The sequence below is a fragment of the Canis lupus genome, chromosome 1, assembly GCF_048164855.1.
Source record: "Canis lupus baileyi chromosome 1, mCanLup2.hap1, whole genome shotgun sequence".
In the NCBI taxonomy this organism is placed as follows: Eukaryota; Metazoa; Chordata; class Mammalia; order Carnivora; family Canidae; genus Canis; species Canis lupus.
The window spans coordinates 40,911,430-40,939,420 of NC_132838.1; the positions used below are offsets into that span (position 1 = coordinate 40,911,430).

The 27,991-nt window shown below is 42.1% G+C and overlaps 1 long non-coding RNA gene across 1 annotated transcript; it reads right to left on the reverse strand.

Moving 5' to 3' along the window:
• LOC140615826 (uncharacterized) lies at positions 1-25,780 on the reverse strand. The gene is made up of 3 exons (XR_012016336.1): positions 25,727-25,780; positions 18,000-18,080; positions 1-249 (listed from the first exon to the last, which is right to left on the reverse strand). It is a non-coding gene; the product is annotated as an uncharacterized lncRNA (long non-coding RNA).
• Between the last annotated feature and the right edge of the window lie 2,211 nt (positions 25,781-27,991).

Below are 27,991 nucleotides of genomic sequence, written 5' to 3' on the forward strand. Positions count from 1 at the left end.
TTATTTTTCCCAAAAGACAAGGATATCTGAAGCGATTACCAAATGCTGATTCAGTACCCATGATAAGAACATTCTGGAGTTTTTAACTTGCCTGGTTCTGTGGCCCCTTCAAAACCGGAGGGTTATAGGCGCATTAACTAGTCATTTTGCTCAGTGCCAGTGGTCATGTCTCAGGCTGTTTGTGCCCCGTGGGTTTTGTGTTTGTGGTTGTTTTCATCACTCTTTGCTTGTTATAAATTCTTAGAAGTTCTAGAAACACAGAATTTGGTTAGTGATTAGGAAGAGCAAAAGATATTATCCAACACTAGTTATTTATGAAGAACACTAATTAATATTCTCAAAATCATTAACAATAAACTATGAAAAGTTGATAATATAAAAGCTTAAGAAAAGGCATCCTGGGTCTCTTATGGATAGGATATATGTCTTTATAGATAAGTCCTAGCATTCCAATTATTTTGATAATTCTATCAATCAGTATGTAAAAATTCAAAGGTTCCATCTTCGATAAAGTGGATGTAGTGATTTCTTCTTTTTCTTTCTTTTTTTAAAGATCTTATTTCTTTATTTGAGAGAGAGAGAGCGAGCCCAAGTGGGAGTCAGGGGACAGCAGAGGGAGAGGGAAAGGCAGGCTCCCCACTGAATGGGGAGCCCAGTGTGGGACTGTAGTGATTTCTTTACCCAAGTCCTTGTTTTGTATTTGATATGCTCTCTATGCACAGTTCGTGTGATTGGAAGACCCCATCACTGGGCTGGAGGAGATAAGGGTGCCCCGATCATTGAACCTGGCCAAGTCAGGCAGTAGGGCTCTGCTTTAGGATGGCAGGTTGGGTGCCTATGTTTTCTTTCTCTTCTTCATGGAATTGATTCCATTTAAATGACACTTAAACAAAATAGAATAAATCCATAACAGTACTGTGTGGACCAGAGATGTTGGCATATTTTTGAACACCAGGGTGTATATGGGATCACACTCATACAAAAACATCGCTGAGAAAGTGGTAGCCGAGAGTACACCTAAGTGGTGAGAGCATTCCTTCCAGAAGCTCTGCTCATCTGTATTAGTTTCCTAGGGCTGTCGCAACAAAGTACTGCAAACTGGGTGACTCAGAACAACACAAATATACTTTCTCACAGTTCTGGAAGCTAGAAGGTCAAATCAAGGTATCAGCAGGGTTGGTTCCCTCTGAGGTCTGTGATGGAGAATCTGTACATGCTTCTCTCCTAGCTTCTGGTGACAATGAGCCATCCTCTGTCCTTCCTGCCTCATAGATGCAGGACTCTCATTTCTGCCTCTGCTGTTACAAGGTGTTCTTCCTGTGTGTCTCTGCATCTTTCCTCTTCTTAGAAGGACACCAGCCCCAGTAGACAGACTAAAGACCCACCCTGTTCCAGTACTTCTTCATTTTCACCTAACTAATCACATCTTCAGTGACTCGATTTCATTTCAAGTGAGGTCATACTCCAAGATACTGAGAGTTGGAATTCCCACACATTTGGGGGAGGAAGGAGGAAGGTTGGGTACTTCTCCCTCTCTTACTCTGCTCTCCATCCATAGCTACATCTATGGATCCACTGCCCACCAGGAGGCTTTGCTCCGCTGGAGTCACCCGACTCTGGTCTTCCAGCATCCAGCAAGGGAGACCCTGAGCTGCTAAACTCTGAAAATCTCTTGCCCTCATGTGCCTCTTGTTCTAAAATTTGAGTTGCTTCATCGTCCTATTATATCTGTCAGCTCCCCTAAGATCTTTGTAATTAATTCCTAATTAAATTCCCTCTATAGGACCACCTGGCACGAGTTCTGTTTTCCTGACAAGACCCTTGACTGACATGAGCTTCAAGACCCACCAAGCTCTGAGTCGCCCCGTAGAGAACAGGAGTGGACAGAGGGCAGCCATTAGGGTAACTGTGGGAAGGACCGCCAGTGGGATGGGGGTCCGTGTTCACCTCTTCCTTCCTCCCCAGCAAATATAGTACAACTGTCATGGGGAAGGTTAATTGTGGGAAATAATAATTGTAAGGAGACAAAACCCTTCCTCTTTCTTAGTGGACAGTCAGTAGATACTACCCAAAGAAATTAAGAAGAGGCGTAAACATATTTCCAATATAGTGGTTTTGTTTTATCTCCTTCCTGAATGCCCAGCTACAGATGGTCCTTCAGATGTACTCGGTTGCAGCAAGATCCAGGCTGAGTGGGAAGGAACACCTGGCAGAAATGGTAGGACCTGGAGCACCTGGGTGGCTCAGTGGTTGAGCATCTGCCTTTGGTTCAGGTTGCGATCCGGGGGTCTTGAGATTGAGTCCCGCATCAGGCTCCCCTCAGAGAGCCTGCTTCTCCCTCTGCCTATGTCTCTGCCTCTATCTGTGTGTCTCTCATGAATAAATAAAGAAAATCTTAAAACTGACAAGGAGAAAATTGGGGCATGCCATGTGATAGCTATAGATGACCCGACTTGTTTTTGTTTTTTTCAGATTTATTTATTTATTTATTTATTTATTTATTTATTTATTCATTCATTCATTCATTCATGACAGACACAGAGAGAGAGAGAGGCAGAGACACAGGCAAAGGGAGAAGCAGGCTCCATGCAGGGAGCCCGACTTGGGACTACATCCCGGGTCTCCAGGATCACACCCCAGGCCCACACCGGGGCTGCCCAACCTGACTTGTTTATTACTACATGTCAGGCTTTCTCTAGAGAACATCTCCCCACACATCCCTCACCAATAACGCTTGAAGAGATTTTCCCAGCCTCCGCCCCAGAAGGCAGCAAAAAGATATAAAAAAAAAACCATAACAGCTTACTTACTATGATCACAACTGCAGTTTACTCATACCTAGAGCAGCGTTGGGAAACTCCACCTGAGTAAATTATACATAAACTGTCATTCTTTTGACCACCATCAAGTTGTAGCCTTAAAGGAAAGCAGCCTTGCTTTCTTGTCAGAAACCTATTATTGGAGGCTATGATCCACAATTACTCAATGTAAAGACCTCTGGAAATTTCTACAGGCATATAAAGTATGATCTTAAGGCAAGGCAGATCTTTGCAGACAGCTCTGAGATAGGTATACCCCCCTGTCTCACTTCATGTCAGCTAACTCCAGGGACTCATAGAAGACCTTGTTTTTCCTGATAAAGTGATATCATTTGATAGGCTAAGATAGGTCTTGCTACAGTAACAATAAAACCCAGAAGTTTCAATAACTTAGCACAGTAAACCTTTATTTCTTGATCACATAATGTCTGATATGGATAGGTGGCTGTGTTCTATCTTAAATACATGGCTTAAATACACTGGAACACGTGACCTCCATGGTCATTATCAAATGGAGAAAGAAAGCTAGAGAATCCTGCAGGATGATTTTAAGTGTCAAATCTAGAAATGGCTTAGCTCACTTCTGTCCCTCGTCTCATCAGCCAGGGTGAGTCTATGGCCCACCTGGCCCATTAGAGCAGGGAAATACAGAGGAGCACCAGACCACTGGGTGAGGCTTAGAACCTCACCACATCTTTTCTTTAACCATATCATTTCTCTAGTTACCTTATTTAAGTTGCTATTACTAAATATGTTTATTTGTGTCTCTTTAAGGGACTGAGTTAGTAAAAAAACAAAAGTAGAAACTTAACCAAACCACCACTTTGCACACTTTAAATATATTATAATTCTGCTTGTCAATTATACCTCAGTAAAGTTGGGGGAAAGGAACATTTTTTTTAAAAAGGAGGAATATTAATCAATGTTTTTAAAAAAATAGAAACCAGTACCAGACACTCTGATCCATCTCAGTGTGATTTATCTAGTAATGAGTTAAATACTTGCTGTATATTTACCACAGAAAAAGACAGAGCAGCCTTTATGTTCTCAGCAACAGCTCAGAAAGCTGCCAACATTAGAACCTATTTGTTTTATTGAGAAGAGGGATTGTTGGCTGGAACACAAGGGCTCCCCATTACTCTTTCTGGAAAAAGCAATGGGAACTTTAACTTTTCTCTGGACATCTACCAACATCTATCAGGAGAAACACAAGTTTAACATCTCTTTCTGAAGGGCAGCACTTAGAATGCCTCACAGCCCTCCCCAGTCTCCGCTGGTGTGAGCAATGGCTAGGGGTCCCAAATCCAAGCTCTTTTGTGTTTAATAGAAGTGCTAAAGCAAATCAACTGTACAAATTGAAAACAACCAACTGGGCTGACCTGGAATACTAACTGGAATGGAAGTCTGATAGTGCCGAGCTCAATGCCAAGAGCCAGGGCTCTCTCACAGGATTAATTCTGAGTTCTGACTGAGAATCATTCTGTGACTGGAGGGAGAGGCGTTCACATATCCACACATCAGTGAACTGGAGTTCTAACTCAAGTCTCTTGGGCAGAGAGGTTGTTCCCTGAGGGATAATTCTAGAGGTCAGGATGAGAGCGAAGTGAGAACCAATGTCTTCTGTTTCTCAGAGTTGAGTTTTTAAAACTCCCTGTCTTTACGAATCACCACTGATCTTAATCCTCCATGCGGCTTCCTCAAGTTCAGGACATTGTCTGCCTCCTCCTAATTCACAGAGAAAATCGAAAAACTGGGTGGGAAATCTCTCAATTCTCTGACCACACTGCCCACAAGTTTTTTAACTGAGTATTTTCCACTTCCTGTCCTGTTTGTCCCTCCACCCATCACCTGACTTGCACCTTCACCACACCACTGAAACCATGCTGGCTACCAATACTGCTGATGCCCTGATCCAGAGAATACTTGTAAGTCCCTACTTCATTTTATGTCTCCTTGGCATTTCATCCTGCCTCTGGCCATTCCCTCACTTTCTACTCTGCTGGTTCTGCTGGTCCCCTGATTTTTGGTTTTCCTGCCACCTACCAAGTTGCCTGAATGTCTACCCCTTCAGTGTTGACATTTCCCCTGGTAGGACCCTAGCTCTCTAGAAATTCATTCAACAAGGCTTTCTTGAATGAGGAAGTGCTTAGAGGAAGTGCTAAAGCAAATCAGCTTCTCACACTGAAAAGGGGCTCTGGGGTTGGCACAGAAAAAAACAAGATAGGGTCATATCCACCCAGGCCTCAAGGACCAGTGCTCTGGATCCCATTTAATGGCCCCCACATCTACTTAGGCACTCAGGCTAGAAAAACTGACCCAGTGAGGACTCATCTCCTACTCTCACAGCCAGAAAATCCCCAAGTACAATCGAATCTGTCTTTTGAATATCTTTTGAATCTGCTCCCTCCTCTTCTTGTACAGGGTCACTGGCTGAGTTCCAGCCTTCATCGTCTCCCACCTGGATTGTTGGCAGTAAATCTTCATTGTTCACCCTGTTCCAGCCTCACTCCCCTCCAATCTCCTCTGCATAATGTTCCAGAATTATCTTTGAAAAATTCAGTGTGGTCACATCATTCCCTACTCAAATCCCTTCAATAGTTTTCCATCATCTCCCTACAGGGTCTTCTATGAGCTGGCTCTCACCTGCCTCCCCTTTGCACCTTCTATTAGTCTCCTGCACAAATCTTAATCTTAATCTTCCAACATTAATAATCACCTTAGAGTTTCCTTGGAAGTTCATACTTAATCACACTTCCAGAGCAATAGCCTTAAGAAATCCTTTCTAATCCTCTGACGATGGTTTTCATTATGCTATGTATGTGGTTCACTGCATACCACGGGTCTTGCACATGAAAGTGTACTGATTTAAACGCCCAGCATTCAATAGTCATCTCAAACTTAACATGTCCAAATCAGAATTTATTTTTTTAAAGATTTTATTTATTCATGACAGACACGGAGATAGAGGCAGAGACATAGGCAGAGGAAGAAGCAGGCTCCCTGTGGGACTTGAGCCCAGGACCCCGGGATCAAGACCTGACCCAAAGGCAGATGTTCAACCACTGAGCCACATGGGTGCCCCCGAAGCAGAATTTCATGTAAAATTTGCTTTTCCCTAGTCTTTTTAATCTCCATTGTTCAGGCCAGAAACTTAGGAAGCAAACTTGACTCCTCCCCATTTTTAACACATCCAAGTTAACTGTCGACTCCATAACTAAAATATATCCTAAAGCAAACCACTTCCCTCCTTGCTATGGTTATGTGCATAGCCCAGGCCATCGATCTCCAGACTATTGTAAAAAACTTCCCATCCGGTCTCTCTGCATCCCAGAGAATCTATTCTCCATATTGCAACCAACATGACCTTTTAAGAACACAAATAGGACCATGGCTCTCTCCTATTAAAAAGCCTTCAAAGGCTTCCTTGAAACTTAATAAATTCAAACATTTTGAAAGTCCTGCATGAATCAGCCATGTCCTCCCTTCCAACCTCCTGTGTACACCTGTCTGTCCCTCACCCACTGTGCTCTGACACCCCGGGCTTCTTTCCATTCCCCAAACATACCAACCTTATTCCCATGTAGAAGCCTCACAGGAGCTGTTCTTTCTACACAAGAAGCCTTTCTCTCGGAGGCTGGCTCCTTCCTGACATTAGATCCCAGTTTAAATATCACCTTTTCATTATCCCCAATCTCCATTAGCCTCCAACACAGCATCATAGATTGTTGTTGTTATTTATTCAATTTGCATTTAACTTCTATTTACATTCATTCAATTCAAAATCAAATATCTTTGTAAAGCAAACTAAATACAAGATAAAAAGCAGAAAAGGTGCTATGTTCATAATATCACTCTGTTTTACTTGTGTTATGACTCTTATCACTGACTTGTTTATTAGCTGCTTTTTTTTTAGCTGCTTTTTTTAATTGACTCTTGTCAAATGAAGATACATGGTTCACAAGGGCAGGAATTTATTTATTGCTGTATCTAGTGGTAGTATTCAAAATATTTAACAACAGGAGCATCTGGGTGATGTAGTTGGTTGAGCATCCGACTTGTGGTTTCAGCTCAGGTCCTGATCTCAGCCCCACAGCGGGCTCCTCACTCAGTGCAGTGTCTACTTGAGATTCTCTCTCCCTGTCCCTCTGCCCCTCCCACTCATGTTCTCTCTTTCTAAAGTAAATAAATAAATCTTTAAGAAATATTTAACAATAGATATGACATGAACACCAACCCACCAAAATGGATGCCAACCTTTAAGTGCTCATATGGTCTTGCTGATAAGCAGTGGCTAGATGTTAGCCTTCTTATTCTTATCCCCAACATCTCAACAGAGCCCATCTCTCAATAAATATCAGCTGAATATATGAAGGAATACACCAACAGATGTTTCTTGGGTAATTTCATTGTTCCATCATGAAGACAGATCTATATTAATAAAGAGGGGTATCGGGCATCCTCACATGTTTAGATAGAATCTGTTGTCTTCAGAAGTTCAACCTACTAGTGTTGACTCCCTTGTCATACCCTCTATAAGGACCCATAGCTGAGCAAAAGTGACAGGAGCAGTGAAACTGAGTTCAGAAGACTGAGTTCAAGTTCTGGCAATAGCACAAGCCAGTTGAGAGTTGTATGGCCCTGGGCAAATTACTTTACTCTCTGTGTCTGCTTCTCCAACTCTGTAAAATGGGCACACTATAATGACCTACTACCCCCAATAGCCGAAGGACTGAACAAGATAGTATTCATCAAAGTATTCAGTCAGTCACACCTATAGCATCCAAGGTCAACATGTGTCAGTTTTATTTTGGTCATCCTTTCCCTTCAGAGTTTCTATGAACATCAAATCAGATAATGCATATACAACTGCTCTGAAAAACACATGTATTGTTCAGATTATTAATATTGTATCAATAATAACTTATCCTTCTTTAGGCTTATCTGTTTAAAAATTTTCCCAGTTTTATTGATATATAATTGACATATAACATTATATTAGTTTAAGATGTACAACATAATGATTTGCTATGTGTATATTTTTTTTAAAGGATTTTATTTATTTATTCATGAGAGACACACAGAGAGAGACGGGCAGAGACACAGGCAGAGGGAGAAGCAGGCTCCATGGTAGGGAGCCCAACGTGGGACTTGATCCCGGGACTCCAGGATCACGCCCTGGGCTGAAGGCAGGCGCTAAACCGCTGAGCCACCCAGGGATCCCGCTATGTGTATATTTTGCCACAATGATTTGACTACTGCTCTAAGTTTCATTAACATCCATCAGTTCACATAGTTACAGATTCTTTTCCTTTCAATGAGATCTTTTCAAATCTACTCCTTTAGCAACTTTCAAATATACAATACAATATTATCAACTATAGTCACCATATTACACATTACATTCCCAGGACTTATTATGTATCTTATAATTAGGAGTTTGTACATTTTCACCACCTTCACTCAATTCCTCAGCCCCTGCTTCTGGCAACCACCAATCTGTTTTCTGTATCTCTAAATTTGGGGTTTTTTAGATTCCACATATAAATGAGGTCATACAGTATTTGTCTTTCTTATTTCAGTTGGCGTAATATTCTCAAGATCCACTCATGTTGTTGCAAATGGCAAGATTTCCTAATAAATTATGCTTGATTTGAGAAATCAGGTGGTTTTCCAGGAGTCATAAAGGAGCTGGAAAGGAACTCTGGATCTTGTGGGGGCAAAGCCAGAGTACTCCAGCAGAGGAAATCCATGCTTTGCTTAGCTGAAAAGCTCTCCCTGGAGACAGTATCATTCTGGGGAGATCTGTTCATATGTCATTTAAAGCTGCTAGATGCTGAAAAATAGACTTGCCAGTTACCTACAGAGAAGGAAAACTTTCAACATTCAATGGGTTAAATGAATGAAATGGGTTTAAGCATTTCCCCAACAGCAAGGGCTGGGGGCACTTTCTCCTTTATCTCTCCTCCCACTCAAATATCTCTCCCTTTATTTAAAAACAGCTCACCTGGACTCTGGCCTCCACTGACAAAGGCTGAAGTTTCTGTCTCCCTGTCCAGCTCAATCAGGCTTTTCTTAGCTTCTGAAATCCTGTCTCCTTCTGATCTCACCCAATACTAAGACCACCACATACCACAGTGCAGATTATATACTGCACAGCCACATAGGGCCACACATGCATCATGGTCATATGGCAGTATACAATGGTCCCGACCAACATACACCTTCCTGCTATTGTGTCCTCCCACCCATATCCCCCACCAATATCTATATATACTGAGTTAACCTGATTCAAAGAAGTTAGGGTAACCAGGAGAGCACTTACAGCAGCCCTCAAATCAACAATGGTTCATAATGAGTTTTCTTATCAACAACCTTTATGTAACTTCTTCCCATTTTAACTAATAATTTTTGCTAACTAAATGCTAAGCTGTTAAACATTATTTAAGTCTTTTGTGCCCTTTAAATCCACCATCTTGGAGCAAATCTACAGTCACAGGCTCTGATTACTCCCTTGCCCAGACTTTCTTGGGGAGCGGAGTCAGAGTGAGCTGCACAGTCAAGGTCTTCATTCAAAATCCATCTGCCACTTACAAGCCAAACAACCTTGAACAAGTCACTTAGCTTCTCTGAGCCTCACTTTCCTCATAGACAAAACTGGTGATGATGATGATGATAATATGTAGTTCACCTAGTTTTTGAAAAGAATAGTCAGGAAAATGCTGGTGAGGTGTTCAGCACAGTGCCTAGCACATATACAATAAATGGAAAATAAATAGTATTAGTATTATTGCTTGTTTAGTCCAGGAGAAGACAAACTAAGGCCCAAGTGCCAAATTCAGCTACATACATTCCACTATGTATGGTTCAAGAATGCTTTCACTACAACAGGAGAGTTGAGTAGCTGCCCACAGACAATATGGCAGCAAAGCCTAAAATATCTGCTATTTGGCCCTTTACAGTAATATTTGCCAATCTTTTGTTTAGTCCATAATACCTCTCCATCTCCATGGTGAGATCAGCATAAAACTATTGGTGGCAGAGGCTGTTACTTGCCTCCCAATGTTAGGAGTGAGTTGGACAGGTCGGTAGTCAGGGCCAGGGTCCCCAACAAGAAAATATGGGGTCAGGACAGCTAAGATAAAATAGCGTTGACATCCTGTTTTGCAGGAGTACACTAGCATTCCGCTTTGCAGCCTTTGCAGAAATGACTTCTGAAATATCCTGAAATAAGACAGTTAACTACAAGACACATGTCCCTATCACAGGGAGAGGGCAGTAAAGACATAAGCCCCCAGATGTCATCCAAAAAGACCATCAGCACGTGGAAATGAACCTAATAGGTATGCAGATATGTGACCAAAGCCCCGATTGGCATGACTCAACACACCCTGATCACTGAAGATAGATAGTTCTGCAAAAAAGAGCTCATAAAAACCCCTACACTTAAAAAGCTCCCTCTTGCTCCAGGAGCTTTATACTCTTGCTCAATCAACTTTGCTTTGCTGCCCACCACTCTTCATCTGATTCACCTCCTCATCCTTCGAATCTATGTGACCCAGAATTGCCAGCACCCAATGCAGAGAATTCCTGCAACACCATTATCTGTTTCTCCCTTCTCTATTGTAACAGAAACTTCTCCCATTTTTAGCCTGTACATGATTGCCTGGAATAAAAACTGCATTTTCCAGACTCTCTTGCTGCTAGATATAACCATGTGACTGAGTTCTAGCCAAAGGGATGCAATCTGAAGTGCTATATGGGACCTCCTGCTCCTTCTGCAAGCCTAGAATGCAAGCATAGAGGCTAAAGGTATGTCTAGACCATGACATGACCTTGAGAATGGTGGCCATTCATGGTAAAGCTACAAGACAAAAGGAGCCTGATCCTTGTCACTGCAAAACTGACACAGGCTGTGGTTTCTGTCTCTCTCTACAACTCAGCCAGGATTTTCTCAGCTTCTGAAATCCTGTCTCTTTTGCTTCTCCTAGTGAAGGGGTATGCATCGCCAGTGAACTTACTTCAGATTTTCTGCACTTGGTGATGAGTCTGATCCTAACAAATGTTCCCAAACACATCTAGAAGAACATAAACTTATCATTAGCCCTCAACCACTCCTATTTTGTACACTACCTAAAAAACTTTTTGTAGTAAATTTGGTACTTGCATAAATCGGTTCTTGGCCACACAGAACACTTATCCTTGCAGAATGCCAAAAGAACATTGCACGTGCTTTATACTTATTCAGGAAAATTTCGGATTAATGCTCATTCAGGGAAAAAAAAGACTTATTAAAATGCTTATTCAGGAAAAAAATTAATTTGGAATCAAGATTTAAAAGAAGTTTAAAAACAAAAAAAAAAGAGTGATGTGAAGCCTGAAGAAAGCATCCAAGTCCTGTGTCTACACTAGTTCAAGTTGGGTTTCTGGTCTTACAGCCAAAGAGGCTAAAACAGGCACACACTTCCACTCTGAAGTGTGCTCTGACGGGCACCTGTGTGGTAAAGTCAGTGAAGCCTCCACTCTTGGTTTTGGCTCAGATTATAATCTCAGGGTCATGGAATCGAGCCCCTTGTGGGGCTCCACCCTCAGCATGGAGTCAGCTTGAGATTGTCTCTCCCTCTCCCTCTGCCCCTGCCCCCAGAGTGTGCACTCACTCCCTCTCTGTCTCTCTCTCTCTAAAAAATAAATAAATCTTTAAGAAGAAGAAGCAGCAGCAGCAAGTGCTCTGAGCTGGCAGGGCTAGGAGTAAGGATAAGAGGACTCTGCTGGCATGTTCTAGCAGATGTGAAGCCCCAAGCACGAAGTAGGTAGCTCGTCCAGGGTGGTGCAGCAGGTGAAGGTCAGCACCCCACCTGGCAGGCTCTGGGTGCAGCACACTCCACCTCCAGGCTCCCCTGGAGCAGGAAGGACTCGTGACCGAGTTTGCTTCTGCAGGGCAAGCTGACCAAAAATGCACGGAAAGCAGAAAACAGCCCCTGTTTCTGGGAAAAGAATCTCCTGTGATCTTGTGTCCTGTGTCTGTTTGGTGAACTACAGCAGGGAGGCCTAGGAAATGCACACTAATGAGCAGAGAAGGGAAACCTAGTACTTTTTTTTAAAGGCCATTAAAATCCCTGACTGCAAAGAAAAGAGACCACTAGCATACTGCCAGCAGAAGCTGGATTGAGAAAAGAAAGAGCTGTGTCCAGGAAACTCGAGAACTTTCCTTTTGGTTCGCTCACCTTCCTTTTTTTTTCTTTTTTTTTTTTTTCAATATAAAACTTCTTTTGTTGTCACTTGCTTAGTTGCTGATTAGAATAGTCTCCAGGGAGGGCATAGGGAGGGGGTGCATCAGTGACAGTCAGAGGGCAAAGAAGCCACAGAATCCCTCCCAGAACTCAACTATTAGGGCCCAGAAGCTTCACAGTTTAAAAATCCCCGTTCTGGATGAGGTAGGGCCACCATTTGCCATAGTTATGACAGCTCTGTTTGCTGTTAACTTTTGTTTTCTTAAGTATTTCACATTCTTGTAGTGCGTGTGTCTCTGTGTGTGTGTGTTTAATTGACCTGCTAATATTAATATCCACTGAACATTTACCATGCACCAGGCACTAGGTCGGGTACAGAAGACTGCAATGTCACATTTTTGTACCTAACTCTATGCATTATTATCTCATTTTACAGATAGGGAAACTGAGGTGGCCACTAGGATCTGCCTGGGTTACATAACTAACAAGGTAGGCTTGCTGACATTCCAACCGAGAGTCTGTTCATTTAGGATCTACTCTTTTTTTTTTAAGATTTTTATTTATTTATTCATGAGAGACACAGAGAGAAAGGCAGAGACACAGGCAGAGGCAGAAGCAGGCTCCCTGTGGGAAGCCCAATGCAATACTCAATCCCAGGACCCCAGGATCACACCCTGAACCAAAGGCAGACCTCAACCACTGAGCCACCCAGGCGTCCCTAGGATCTGCTCTTTTGATCACTATTCTTTTTTTTTTTTTTTTTTTTAATGGAGAGCTAGGAAAGTCTTTTAGGTCCAATGAGGGGACAGGAGCCTTTTTAAAGTTACCTACTAAAAAAAATAAAAATGAAAATAAAATAAAAAATAAAAAAATAAAAAATAAAAAGTTACCTACTACTATTTATGTTGTCTTTATTTTCAATCAGTGACCTGATTCATCCCTGCACCTTAGCTGTTTATGTATGTAATTAACTCATGTTTCAATGAATCTCTTCTTGATCTCCACAATCCCCAAATTCTTGCCTCACTTTTGATAACTTCCCAGGGTGTTTCTATCATCCCTAAAGGCACCAGGAGCCCCTTACTCTAACCTGTAGTTGGCACTCTAAGCGTACACCAGCAGTTACCAATATTTTTTAATCTCCAGAACCCTTTTACATTAAAAAATTATTGAGACCCCCAAATAGCTTTTGTTTATGTAGATTAGACATATCAATCTTTGATGTTTTATGATTTAAACTGGGAAATTGTTGGGCCTGGGTGACTCAGTTGGTTAAGTTGATCTTGGGCTCTGGTCACAATCCCTGGGATTGATTTCCGAGTCGGGGGCCCTACTCAGACAAAGATCCTGCCTCTCCTCCACAGTCATGCTCTCTCTCTCTCTCTCTTTCAAATAAATAAATACAATTCTTAAAATAGAATAAAATAAAATAAAACTGGGAAATTGTTAAACTATTGATTAACTCATTTAAAATCATAATAGCAGCATTGCATGTTTACATAAATAACATTTTCACAAAGAATAACCATGATTTTTAAAAAATGAGTGAGAGATGCACATTTTTGCAAATCTCCTTATGACTATCCAGGTCCTCATGTCTTCTTCTGCGTTCAATCTGTTGTGATATGTTGCTTTGGTTGAAATATGTAAAGAAAATCAAGCTCTATACAGATATGAAGTTGGAAGAGATACGAATTTTTCAGATAACTGTGGCTCTTCCTCTGATAGCATACCAAAGCTCAACAAGTGGTAGTTTCTTTTAAAAAGGTTAGCAAATGAAATCAGAATCCATGATGGATGGCCTTCATATTCTGTTACTTTGAACTCCATTGGACTCTGTTTCACTATGACCCATACATGATTTTGTAACATCATGAGTTAGCTCCTCCAAATGTTGGCACTTTTCACTATATAATAGCCCCTAAAGTTAAATTTGTCAATATCACTACAAATCTCATCAGAAAAGCTGGAGTGTAGGGAAGCTCTCAAGTCCACAGTGGAAGATTCAATTTTTTTAAACACCTGATTTTCACTGGAAAGTTTGCATTTTATCATTGGCAACAAATACTGTCATTTATTTTCCTTGAAATGAAAGCTTCCCTAGTTCATTTGTAAGAAAATATCTGCCATGTGTCTGAGTCAGAATAACCAATGTTTGCTTGTCAGTCATTCTTTCAAGGAAAAGTGGTATTCCATAAAAGGAGCAGCTAGTTAAGCTCACAACCCACCTACCCATGTGTTTTTCTGAAGCCCATGTGGTACTTATGAATATAGCAGAAGGGCTCTATGTATACTTCCCATTTTGTCAAAATACTAATAAGACCTGTAACTGAGGATCAAAATTAAGGCAATTAATACTTTTTACTGCTTTGTGAGGCATTCTTAAGTGAAACTAGCATATTTTAAAAACAAATGCATGACAATAACCAACATGATGTCAGTTGCACAGGTGACTTGACTTGAGGTCTCAGCAGTGGTACCCACCACCATTACTCATTGGTGAACGCAAAAGTGAATCCAATGAAGAAAGCAAATGACATCTGTGTTATAAAATTTTGAACTCACGAATCTTTCTTAAAAGGCTCAGGGAACCCCAGAGGTCCACAGATTCCATTTTGAGAACCACTGCCATAACCAAGCTAGGGAGCACTCTGAGAGGCCAGACTTTCTGGCCCTGTCCCTCTCACAATGAAACAGCACAGGCTCTAATCAGAGCATTTAACTTCCTGAATAAGTCTCTCCATTTATTCCATGGATGAGAGAGTAAAAAAGTTCTTTATAAAGTTTAAGTCGAATAGGTTCTGCTGGGTCATTGATCCTGCAACACAAGCAAGACAGAAGTGACTTCCTGAGCATCTGAGCCCTGGTCTGACATTCAGAAATGCCAGTATTCCAACTCCTGATTTCCATTCCTATTACCAGACTTGTGGAAACTTACTCACCCCCTCTTGACCACATGAATGTATGTAACAGTTACTCCCTTTGAAAATAGGGAACTCGCGGATAATTAGAAGTGTGGCCCTATATACTTTTCTTGCTGCTGCCTCGGCCCAGGAGCCATACGATGCTGCCAGTCTCTCTCTCTTTCTCTTCCTCTCTTTCTCTCTCATTCTCTCTCTCCCTCATCACAGATTCTGCACATTTAGAAAAGCTATTTTCCCAGAACGATTTTCCCCATATAACCAATATCACATCTGTTAGGAATTTCTAATTAAAAGGAAAAATTAACAAAAAGATGGAGAGTATTATAAATCTATCCTGTTAGGTTGTGACCTCTTTCCCCCTTCTATTTGTTATTGTCTGCATCAATCTCATTTTCTGAACCAAGATCAAGTCTAATAAGACAAAATTATTTTTACTCAGTAGCAACAACCATGCAACATAAATGATAAACTCAACAGGCTGTCTTATAAATATCAAAAGGGATATTTCATTACAAAAAGCTTTTAGATAAGAAAGCAGGGAGTCATCAGCTCTGTTTCAGCGTGGACAACAGAGCCCATTCTGTGTTTCTGCTGCAGAACTCAGTTCTCCGAACTTTCTGACCTATGAATGAGGACAACATGTCAGAGGATCTTATCTTGCACCAGCTTTCCTTTGTTTCTGTGGTATGCAGAATCTGTGCAACTAAGGAGACATTAAAACAACTGATCCCTAAGACTCATTCAGCTCTGACATGTAACGGTTTTAGAACTCCCATTAGTTTCCAAACTGGAGCCCATGTTTCATGCTGCTCATTTCCTTGCCCTTTTAGAAAGTATGGTCCAGATTCTCTGCCTCCTCCAACCCACTGGAAAATACTTCCAACTTGCAATGCAAACTTGGACAATTAGAAATGAGAATTCTCTCCATTCAAATCACCATCGTGCAGGTTTTCTGTGGCTTAGGTGATTAACTACATAGCACAGAGATTGACCCTATTATTTTTGAGGGTTCTTCGGATGTTGTTTCAGCTGCTTGTGTAAAAAAAAAAAATGTTAAACTACGCGATTATTTGAAAACTTGATTTAGTGATGTTTTAAATGAACGCTTTCCATTTTCTGGACATTTAATCCAATTTTGTACGTACCATGCCTAGTTTAAACCTTCAAGGCTGTATTTCAAATGCACTAGTAGCTAAGACTAAATGCAAATATTCCTTCAATCTGGCTGAGATGACACATCTCTCCCTTTAGGAAAAGGAAAAAAAAAAAAAAACCTGTAGGGACTGTCATAAATAATTTTACTTAAGTGAATGCTGAAATTAGGCACCACATTGCCTGGCTCCCAGTAACCTATTTGCAGCCAGATATGTCGAGTACCCACTGGCCAAAGCCTCGCCTTTTCAGAAATGGAAAGCAGGAAAAACAATACGATCATCTTTTAAAGTGGCATGTTGGACCCATCCCCAAAGTTAAATATACCTAGACAGTTCTCAGTGAGGTAACTACAGCTGACCTTGGAAGAAAATGATGTTTATAGCAGCCCAGGAGCTGGGAAAGGTGATAATGAATGAGATGTAATCATGTGTTTCTGGCACACACTTTGGATAGTACAAGGAGCTAATTGCATTTAAGTATTATCTTACGATATGGTGACCCAATCATTTTGGAAGATGACCAAAGTCTCCCTTTTTGGAAGAGTTACTCTATTTTTAGTCAAAATTCATTAATGTCGCCCTCTAGAACTCCAAAAAATCCTTCCTGGATCAAATCAAATGGCTTGGATTTTTCCTGTAAATCTTCCTATCCGTGCTGTCAAATGCTGACGAGCATATCAGTGGTTCATGGGCTGAACTCTGAAATAATGGATCCTGATTTCCTTTTGCTCCTGGTAATCCTTGGTCTAGTGTAACTTGCGGCAATACTGACTCTGGTTCTCACTCAGATTACATGAAGGAAACATTCACCCTGCCCGAATCTGGTGCCTGTCCAGGGAAGCATGCCAGTCCCCAGCGCCACAAGGGGTGAGAGAGAGCACAAATGTCTCCAAGAACAAAAGAGCAACAGGAAGAGACTAGTCCTAAAATGGCAGGGTAAAGAGTATTCTTTGCCTGGCCTTTTAAAATCACAGACAGGTTGATACATAGATTAATGCTGCCCTACATACCTTAATGTGGGAGTTAAGCAGACTCTTAAAATGTCAAAAGAGAACTGACAAAGGAACTAAGGCATTTTCTCCTACAGACCTATTTTTTTTTAGAACGTGTCAGTGTAATTGATAGCATACGATGCTCTCGGGTCATCTTGCAGTTCTGTGTTGATACAGGATGTTGGGGTTAATTGGTCTCTTTCTGGAATTTGTGTTTTGATCAAGTGCTTATAATTTCTTCTAATACTTTTTTTAAAAAAAACTGATGTTTTCAGCTGAAATATACTTATAATCTCAATGTGCTACATACATTACAGCCAAACAGAACAACAGCAACAAAAGCGACACTGTCTCTGCTTCAGGAGCGTACGTGCTAAGCCCTGAAAATGGAGAATTTGTGGTGATTTGTAAACTTATTTGTCAACGGAGGCAATAGGGACATGAATCTTTTGAACAATCAGAAACACCAACTTGAGAAGTGGCTGGTAGGCCTTCGAAATCCATCTGTGTTTTAAAGCTTTACCATAACTAAATCCAATTTGTACATCAGAAAAGTGGAAAAGAACGTTCTTTCCTAACAAAAAGAAAAAGTAGAACTCATTGTCTAAGGGAAAGTTTTTAGAATTTGCCAGGTTTTAAATGTACTCTAAAGTTTTTCGGCATGAACCAGGGCAGAGCAAGAAATGAGGCAAGTGTCTTGCTGTGGTTGGTGGGAGGGCTCAGAGCAGAACTATGATATAAGGGGGCTGGAGGCCTCCCTCCGGGCTCCTCTCTCTCCCTCTTGTGGATCAATCACCCTTTTAGAATAGTAATAAGAATTTTATTTTTGTCCCCAACCAAAGCACAGGGTCACAATTTTTAAACTGAACTGGAAGGGCCTTACCCATCCCCCGAAGTAAATTTCATCTTGTATGAAAATCACCAGACAATCAGCAAAAAAGGAGCTCATGCTCCCCGCTGGCACCTATGAGTGAAAAATATGTTTTGGTGTTAGATCGGCCCATTGCTTAAGAACGGGGAGAAAATAGAGTGTCGCATTTCAAGTATTCCAAAAACAAGCAGAATTTGAGAAGCAGAAAATGAACAGCTAAGAATCCAAGATCAAAGCATCAGAAGTTCAAGGAGGATAATAAAGCAGGCAGGAGGCCCAGGGTGGCTGCTGAAGTGAGCAGGACCTGAGTCCTGTTGAAGCCTTTCCTCGCAGATGCTCCACAGGCAAAACTGGGAGTCCAGCTGACAAGGTACAAAAGCACAAAAGAGCAACCACCAGGGACATACGAGGTTCTAATTTTAAGGTTGGGCTTAGGTGCAAGAGGAAGGACTCCAGGACCCTGAGTTCTAACCATCTAAGGCTGAGATGATGGTTTGGTACAGCATGGGAACCCGGCTTTGGAGCTGGCTACACACCTGCTCTTCACCCCAGGACGCAGGAAATACCTCTAGCTAAGGTGGGGCTGTGGGCTGAGAGTCGGTCAAAAAGTGTTGTGAAAGGAAGTGTGAGGACCTGTCTGTTCCTCTGTGACTCCAAAGAATGTGCCATTAGTCCTACAGGGGTGCGTACGTGTCCATGCACGGGCACAACTGAGTTCCATGATCCATCCCAGTCCCTATGGTGTGTCCGGTCCCCTTGCTCCAGCTCTCTGTTCTGTGATGCTTACACAACCTGAGGCGCATAAGTACTTAGGATAATTTGCTCTTTTAGAAATACAGTTGGCCCTGGAGCAACATGAGTTTGAACTGCACAGGTCAACTTATACAGGGATTGTTTTGATAAATACAAGACAGTACTGCTTTCTCCTCCTTATCATTTTCTTAATAACGTTTCTTAATAACGTTTTCTTTTCTCTAGCATACTTGATTGAAAGAATACAATGTGTAACACACGTAACATACAATCTATGTGTTAATCGAATGTTTATGTTATCAATAAAGCTTCTTTTTTTTAAAAGATTTTATTTATTTATTCATGAGAGAGACAGAAAGAGAGGCAGAGACACAGGCAGAGGGAGAAGCAGGCTCCATGCAGGGAGCCGGACAAGGGACTCGATCCCAGGACTCCGTGATCACGCCCTGGGCCTAAGGCAGAGGCTCAACCGCTGAGCCACCCAGATCAACAATTGGCTATTAGTAGTTAAGGTTTGGGGGAGTCGAAGTTATATGAAGATTTTGGAGGGCACCTGGGCAGCTCAGTTGGTTAAGTGTCTGCCTTTGGCTCAGGTCATGATCTCAGGGTCCTGGGATAGAGCCCTGCCTCCAGCTCCCTGCTGAGCAGGGAGCCTGCTTCTTCCTCTCCCTCTGCTGCTCACCCTGCTTATGCTCGCTCTCATTCTCTCTCTGCCAAATAAATAAGTAAAATCTTTAAAAAAAAAAGATTTTTTTTGACTGAAAGGGGGGACGGGGTCAGTGCCCCCAATCATTAAGTTGTTCAAGGGTCAAATGCTTATAACACTCTCCTTTCCCAGGTAAAAACTGTTTTATCTTAATATGTTCCGAATTGATCTTCATCTGCAACAGGTCAGAAAGCAGAGAGCAATGAAGACAAGCAGATCTTTGACTCCTCCAATCGTACAACAGAATAACGTCTTTCCATTAACACTGGTTTTTGTAAGACAGTAAGTGCAAAGACAAATGGAAGACATTTGTGTTTTGCTAATATTGATGTGCTTTTATCCCAGTGTGATCAATGTCAGCTACTGCATTCAGTGAGGCCACTGTTTAGAAAAACAAAATCCCAACAAGAAACACTGGATGCACCTAAACCCAAATTTACAAAATGTACTAAGTTAACAAAGTATTTAGAGCTCAAAGTGTTCAAGAAGGATGGAAGGAAGGAAGGAAAGGGAAGAGGTATTTTTTCATTTTTAAAAAGAGTTCTCTGTTTATCAAATAGATTTATTTCAAAATCCATGTGAAGCACTCCAGATTCAACAGAAATTATTTACTGTCCCCTCCCCTCCGAAAACCAAAACAAAACAGGACAGTATATATCTAGTTTTCTCAGGAACATATGTATTATGGAGAGCAAGCCTCATCCTTACAAACAATGTTTAATGTTAGAATTAGAGAGGGGGTTTTTTGGTGCCACGTTATCTGAATTACAGAAATGAGAAACGGTAAACAAATTCTTCACCTTCTTCTGGGCATGACTAAGTAGTATTATGTCCAGTCATTTTCTTAAAATGACTCTCTTTTCTTTGTTCCAGGACACTTTGATCATCCTGACCACAGCTTTTGTAGCCTACTTTGTGTTGAAAATATGAAAAATGAGTGAAGCTTGTTTGTGAAAAATCTAGCTCCTTGATGTCCCAACCATAGGCTAGTATGAGAGGCTTTAAAAACTTGATATGAGCTCAAAGAGAAAGGGAGTCGTGTTACCACCAACAAGCAGACAAGGCAAATTCCCATGATGCCGGGCCACTGCCTGAGGGGTGGAGGCGAGAGGGGGCACGTCAGGGCATTCCTTCAAGGGATTGGTTTCCTATGTGATGTCACTGGGGGTGAGGCCGGGTTGCTACTTGCCCTCTACTTCCATGAAGCCATGACTGCCCCCGGAGCATGTCACCAATGAGGAGTCTTTTCTGACCTTGGGTATGATATGAGCCATACAGGCCATCCTTCTAAACATCTAGAAGAGATGCTGACATGCTGAAGTGTATTGGATGAAACAGATGAAGTGATTCTTTTTAGAGATGTGGAATTTGCTTTAAAGTAACCGATGGGGATAAATGAGATGTTTTGATCATTCCTATTACTGGGTGATGTGTACATGGGAGTGCATTACACTATTCTGCTTACTTTTTGTGTATGGTTGAACCTTTTCAGAATATAATGGGGTTTTTTAGCTTTTTATTTATTTTTTAAATTTAAATTCAATTAATTAACATACAGTGTATTATTAGTTTCAGAGGTAGAGGTCAGTGACTCATGAGTCTTATATAACACCCAGTGCTCTTTACAGCACACGCCCTCCTTAATGTCCAACACCCAGTTACCCCATAATCTCCCCTCCAGCAACCCTCAGTTTGTTTCCTATGATTAACAGCCTCTTATGGTTTTTTTCCCCTTCTCTGATTTTGTCTCATTTTTCTCTCCCATCCCCTATGCTCCTCTGTTTTGTTTCTTAAATTCCACATACGAGTGAAATCATATGATAATTATCTCATAATATAATGTTTTAAAAAGAAAATTCCCTAACATAGTTGGGGTGAGAAGTAAGCGGAGAGAGAGAACAAATAGACTGTCTATACTAACCCCATTTCTCAGGACGAAAAAAGCAAAAAGTCCTTGCTATTGGGTGAAATATCCCAGCCGGAAGCACTGCCCCTCTCTGATCAACATTGTGGCAAAGCCGCGAAGCCCAGCACCAATTCAGATAAAACAGCTGCAAAAATAGAGGCTGCTCCAACCTTGAAACCTAAGGAAAATAATAATTTAAAATAAAAAAAAATATCTGAAATGAATCCATTCTCCCCTCATTTGCAATAACAACTTTTCATTTGAATTATGCATCACCACGACTATTTGAATTACAAATGTATGAATTATTCATTATCTGCAATGTGACTGAGTGTTTTGATCCCACTTGTTGAAAGCCAGGGCTAAGCCTGCCTGGGATCTGGCTGGCAAGGGCCAGGTGGCATCTGGGGACCCCGGGAGGCAGTCGCCCTTCGGAGCCCTTGCCACCAGGGCGAAGAATGGAAGGGTACATTATACTGTACGGAGTTGTCAACTTTGACCTCCTTGTGCCATAAAACGTCCCCATCGTCTCCTGGCTCCCCAGCCTGTAACAGCTGCTACCCACTGGCACCACCTACATTTTAAACCAGCTGGAGACAGAGTTCTACGTGATAAGCCTGTTATATTTGCAGAGTAAGCAGGAACACCTAATGGCTTGGCCCCCTAATGATTCTGGGACTGGCCTCTGACAGACTGCAGCACTGTGCACTGGCAAAGCAGAGGAAAAAATAATTAAAAGAGCCTTTGTCAAAGCTCCCTCTAAATCAACCTTTTAAATGTGCTCAGTTTAAGAGTCCCAAAGTGCCAATTCAATCACACTGGCCTCTAAGAACCACAGAAACCCCCAGGATAGCCATGGCCAATTAGTCAAGCTAGAGGGGAGTGTGTGTACATGTGTGCGGGTCCTGGTGAGGGTATGTTCAGAGAATCAACGCAGATGCTGAAAGGGCCCCCTGGAGAGAGAGCAGAGTGACCCCCAGACAGAACCAGCTGCTCTTCTCTTGGCCGGGAGATTGCAACAAAGCCAAAGGAACAATTGGAAAGATGGTAGTAAGGCCCGGGACTGATAAAAGACGGGGAAAGGTTAGCACCCAGGGGCCCTTTAAAGGAGCGAAGCTAAACCGAGTGACCTCAAGGTAATCCACCCCAAGGAAAGGAGCCGCCGTCTCTAACCCGAGGGCTCGGGCTCGCGCTCGCATCGCCGAGGACCAGGCCGGGGAAGGGGAGAGACAGATACTAGAAGAAAACACGCGAGATGCCAAAACCGAGAGGGAAGAAAAAACCTGTGCGGTGTCAGAAAGCAAACTCGAGGGCAGGGATGGAGTCGCCAGCAGTGCAAAGCAAAACCCTCAGCTGGCAAATGGTGCATTTGCTAACAAAGAAAACGAGTGCTTTTCGTAGACAGCCCAGCAAACCTGAAGAGAGACTTGCGTATAAACGTTGTAAAGCCAGGGCCAAGCTTGCCGGGGGTCAAGGGGTGCGGGACAGCGGCGACAGTGGGCGTCCTCGCCGCCACCGCCACCGGGCGCTCGAACCTTCCTCCGGAGAACTGCAGAGGCTCTGGGTGCAGCGGGAGAGCCGCGGCCCTCCCTGTGCAGCGCAGCCGCAGCAGGACGCAGGCCATGGTCTGCAGAGGTGTTGCTTGGTTGCTGGGAATGCACGGGCTCCTTTCAGTGAGGGAAACTGGAGCCCGCAGGGAGTCAGCTGTGCGTGGAAAGGAGGCCCCACAGCGGGTGGCTCTAGAAAAGAGCAAAGATTCGGGCACTTCTAGGTGCTGCTGACAACCAGATTTGCCATCTCCTGTAAGGCTGGCTCCTCAAGAATCTGGTCTAAACCTTTGCAAATTCTTCAGATCATCAGTTTCTTGTTTGCACCCCTCTGGGAGCCTCACGTGACATCCTTGACTCCAACGATGCCCTTGGAGGTTGCATTTTCAAACCATTGAGCAGAGTTCAATTGGGTCAGTTTATTTGTTCTTTTAGGGGTCATGTTATCATTTGGACGTGAGTTTTAAATTTCCCCAAATCCTAATTGCAGTTGCTCAGGCCATGGGCTAGTTTCAAGTTTTAGAAATATGTTTGGACACATCTCCCAGAAGTGGGTAAGAAGTTAGAATAACGGAAAGGCTTGGCTCCAAATTCAGCGGAATGTCAAAAAAGCCTATGTTTGGCTGAATGGACCTTGTATAATGAAATCTCAGCTTCCCTCTGTGTTCTTACAGGCCAAATACATACTGGATGAAACTGATGAAATTAAGCAAAGCAAAAAGCTTTAGAGTATTTACTGCAATATTCTATTGGTGAAGTGTATTTATTGCAATATGCTGTTGATGAGGAATATTTACAGTAACATGCTAGTGACGAGCAACAGTGGATCTCTCTTTGGTTTCATCCTATATGAACGTGTTGGATCATTCACTAATTCTTCTACTGGTGATTTGGTACATTAAGCCCCTCCCATTGACTAGCCATGAGAGACAGAGTAAAGAACCCCTTCATCAGTGATGCCCTTCCCTCTACCCTCCTCTTCAGAGCACTGCCCCATGGAAGCTCCTAAAGTCCTGCAAGCTTAGGAAGTTATTCTGTTCAGCCCAGACAGCAAGGGCATGCTTCTCAGTTTCCTAGTGTCTCAAGTGTTAGGGGCTTCAGTTGTTCTACCAAAAATACTGATAAATTGGTCTCTAGTCCAACTGAAATCAATAACAGATATTTTCTAGGTCAAGTCCTGAAGCAAAGAATGGTGTTTAAAAATAAATGTATCAAGTTCTTTAGCCAGGCAGCAGAGCAAAGCTCACTGATCCATGGGATGGCTGACTCTATTTCCTTGATAATAAGCTAAGAGACTATTCTGGCCAACCATAATCCATCCAGCACAAGGAAATCTGCAGATGGAATTGGGGGCCTTCTCACCAGCACACAAGCAAGCTGGCCTCGATGGAATCCTCCTTGCCTACAAGGCCATAAGGACGAGCTGTAGTGAACTGGAAGGTCTATTTTTGTCCTAGGAATTTGATCCCACTTTTGACACCCTGGTATTCAAAATAAAGGTTAGGAAATTATATTACATGTTTTTCTATGGTCAGGTTGATATTCTAGCATCTTAGGGTAACTGAAAACAGACCACTGAGTTTCTTGGAGCTTTTTATGTCTTCACTGCCCCTAGTTTTGCTACAAGAGAAAGAGGAAAGCTATGGAGTAGGAGGCAGGCAAGCTCACTGACCGAGCACATCAGCCACTTTCTTCCAGGAGAGATGGATGTCAGGTCCCTCTACCTTCAGGACACCTCTGTTCTGATCTTGGGCTACTGCCCTAAAAGTGGAGCCTTAACATTACAGTTCAGTCCTTGTACTTTGAAACTTTTACATCAGTATTTGAGGAGCATCAGGAAGGAGAATGGAAGTGTAGACAATGATTCTCTTTTATTGCATATGTGAAAAGGGCAATGGGGCCGATGATTAACTACCACATGCTTTGTGAACTTGAACAGTCACCACATTAATGCCAGACTTTATTTTCTAAAAAGCTAGAAAAAAGGCATGCATCTGTGGGTTAAACACTTAAACAATTAGAGGCTTAACTACATTCTGTAAATTGAAAGTATGTAGGGAGTTATAGGTCGTTTAATAACTTTTTGTGGTGTTTCCTTCTAATTTTCCTACAAATTAAATTTTAAGCTTGATTTGGAGATAATCCTCAAAGTGGGTTTTATATGCTTTAAATATCTTTTCTATATAGTATTCATAATCTGAAAAAAGCACTTAAAACAATATATAATCACTACATATATATATATATACACACACACATATATATATGAAGAATGAATTTACTTTGTCTTGAAAGCAAAAATTTAATAAAGCTAAGTAAGAACTCTTGTATTTAAACAATTAAACTTCATCAAAATTTCTCTTAAATAAGCATAGAATTCTCTTCTGAAAAGCTGACAATGGGTAAGAATCTAGAATGCATCTCCAGTCCTGGGTGGGACACTCAATCATCTGAGGGCATAGGAGGTGTTTACATCTCTTGAGGTGGAGTTTCACAAGTTGAGAAAAGAAGGGATGAGGAATGAGCAGCGGGCTTTCAATTGGTATCAAAGAGCAGAGTTTGGTTTTCTGGACCAGGGCTCACCACATAGAACAATAGTTATTGGCAGAGGGACAGTGAATGCATCCACAAGCTCTGGAAGAACGTGTTTGGCAGGAAACTCACTGACCCAAACAGGAGGACCAGAGATAGAAATTTGAAGAGGAAGGGAGAAAACTACCCCAGTACAACTGTGAACTTTACAGGACAGGGAACGAGAATGGTTCAGGAGAAGCCCGTCCATGTTCAGCAGAGAACAAGATGGAAGACGGTGGAATACAAGACTCACCTCCAAGGACCATTGGCCAACACACACCCAGAGGCAAACAGAGCATGATATCTCAACACAAGGTGGAATTGTGACCTCACGAGTGTCCCAAGGAGAGGAAGCTAGGCCCATGACAGGAATATGGTTGGGAGAATGTGTGCCTCATTCAAATAACAGAAGTGGTAAGAGGTTATCACCATAGTGAATAAAAAAAAAAAAGAATTAAATCAATTTAGCTATTACCATGTACCGCACACTGTGATCATGGCCTTCTGTTAATTATTTCTTTTAATTCTCTGAAGAAGGGTTCCATTTTACAGATGAGGACATTAAAGCTTAGAGAAATGGAGTTGCTCAGGATCATTCAGTTGATAAGCTCTAGAACCAAAGCCCTTGCTTTTAGCCATGTATTAGACATGAGAAAGCATCCCAGAACAGATAAGTCCCGGAATACCCATCATACCCACCCTCTTTTGTGAGGGACACTGCCATACTTCTCCCATTGTGATCTGTACCAGAGCCAAAATCTGACAGGCCTGAGCCACAGCTGAGATCCCAACAGGAGGATCCCCTCCCCTGCCAGGCCATAGTACGTAGCTGTATAATGAGCTTTATCCTGAGGTTGCCCATTTACTCTCCACACTTCATACCAGGAAAGGGTCATCCTGTATGGAAATCTACCACCCCAGAGGTAGGGGTGGCAAGAAGAGCTTTGTGGGTGAGGCTAAGTAATGAGAGAAAATAATCAATAAAATAACTAATGCTATGGTGACTACCTGGCCAGGGAAGAGCAACAGGGCTTTTCTGGCACAAATTACAACTGGGACCACTTAGCACAGTGACAGGATCTCAGCCATTCGGGTGTCCACAGTAAATCTCATTCCTCTCAATGTTCTGGCTCAGCTTCTCCATCATGAGACCCCTATGTATGTAAAGGAAGCTTATCCTGGGAGTTCAGCCTCCAGGGAGATGCAAACTAACACTCCTTCCTACCTTGACCTAGAGCTGCCCAGTGCCCAGCAACCTGCTCTTATCTCTATGTTGGATTTGTCACAAATAAATTTCATGGTCAAGTCATTTGTCTATCTCCTCCATTATACTCTGAGCCTCTCAAAGGCCAATACTGCTGTTTGGTACCTAAATCACCAATATTGACCATGACCTAACACAAGGAATCACTAGGTAATTAGGGATCTTAACTATTCTTTAAATGTGAACCCCCTTAAGAAGGCCTTCCTCGGTTGATTACTCCTGCTTTCCTTTGCAACGGAAATTGCCTCGCTTGGATAGAGGAGTCTACCGGTTACTGAAAAGCCTGAGGCCTACTGGGGGCTAACCAGACTTGGGGCCAAGAAGAAAGAGGTGATAATAAAAGATCCTGGTATCAGAAATTTCTTTACCGAGGTGCTGGGCCCTACCCCTAGGGAAAAATAATTCCAGGGTCACATGCCTACCCTCTGACTGTCTCAGGGAAATGACAAGAAGAGTCTGGCAGACAAAACTTCCAAAGACGTCTTTAATTTCCACTTCAGGAGGACATCTATATTTGTCCAACCCAGGCTGCTCCATGGAAGGTAGGTTATGCCCAAAAGAAAATCATGGTGCTCTTAGGAAGAAGAAATGGATTTAAGGCACTCCAAAAAATGAAAAATGACCATGACAGAGAGCTCAAGATAAAGAAATATGTGCTAAATATTAAAGTGGTCCAGGAACATAATGTCCAAAAGGTCACTCTCATCCAAGGTATTCAAGCATAGATCACAAGATCAAACAGGGGAGGTTCCAACCTGACGTAGAAGGTATTGTTGGCTGAACTCAAAGACCCCTTAAATTCTAAGAGTCAACAACTCTAAGTAGTTTTCAACCCATGGACATGTCAGAATCATGTGATGAACTTTTTCAAATTGCTTCTGCTTGACTCTCCTCCCTATCCCCAAAGAATCTAAAGTCCCCTTCCCATCCCCCATGCCTTATCTTTAATTGAGAACCAAAATAACCCACACATCTGAGGTTTCAACTATTGTGTCACTAGCTGACCTTGGTGAAAGAGCCCAGGAAGGCAGACAGGATGCTCATCATATGGGAAAATTCTTTTTTTATTTAACATTTTTTTATGCATCAGGAATGTCTAACTTGTAGATTTAAGCAGTGTAAGAAATATCTGTGAAAAATGAAAAGGGACTCGGTTAAAGAAAATTAATAGTTGGAGTTATCTAACAATGCTGCAAATGTTGGCTTCCTTCTGCTACTGCTATTTTGTTTGGAATGGGTCCAATTTTCCCCTTG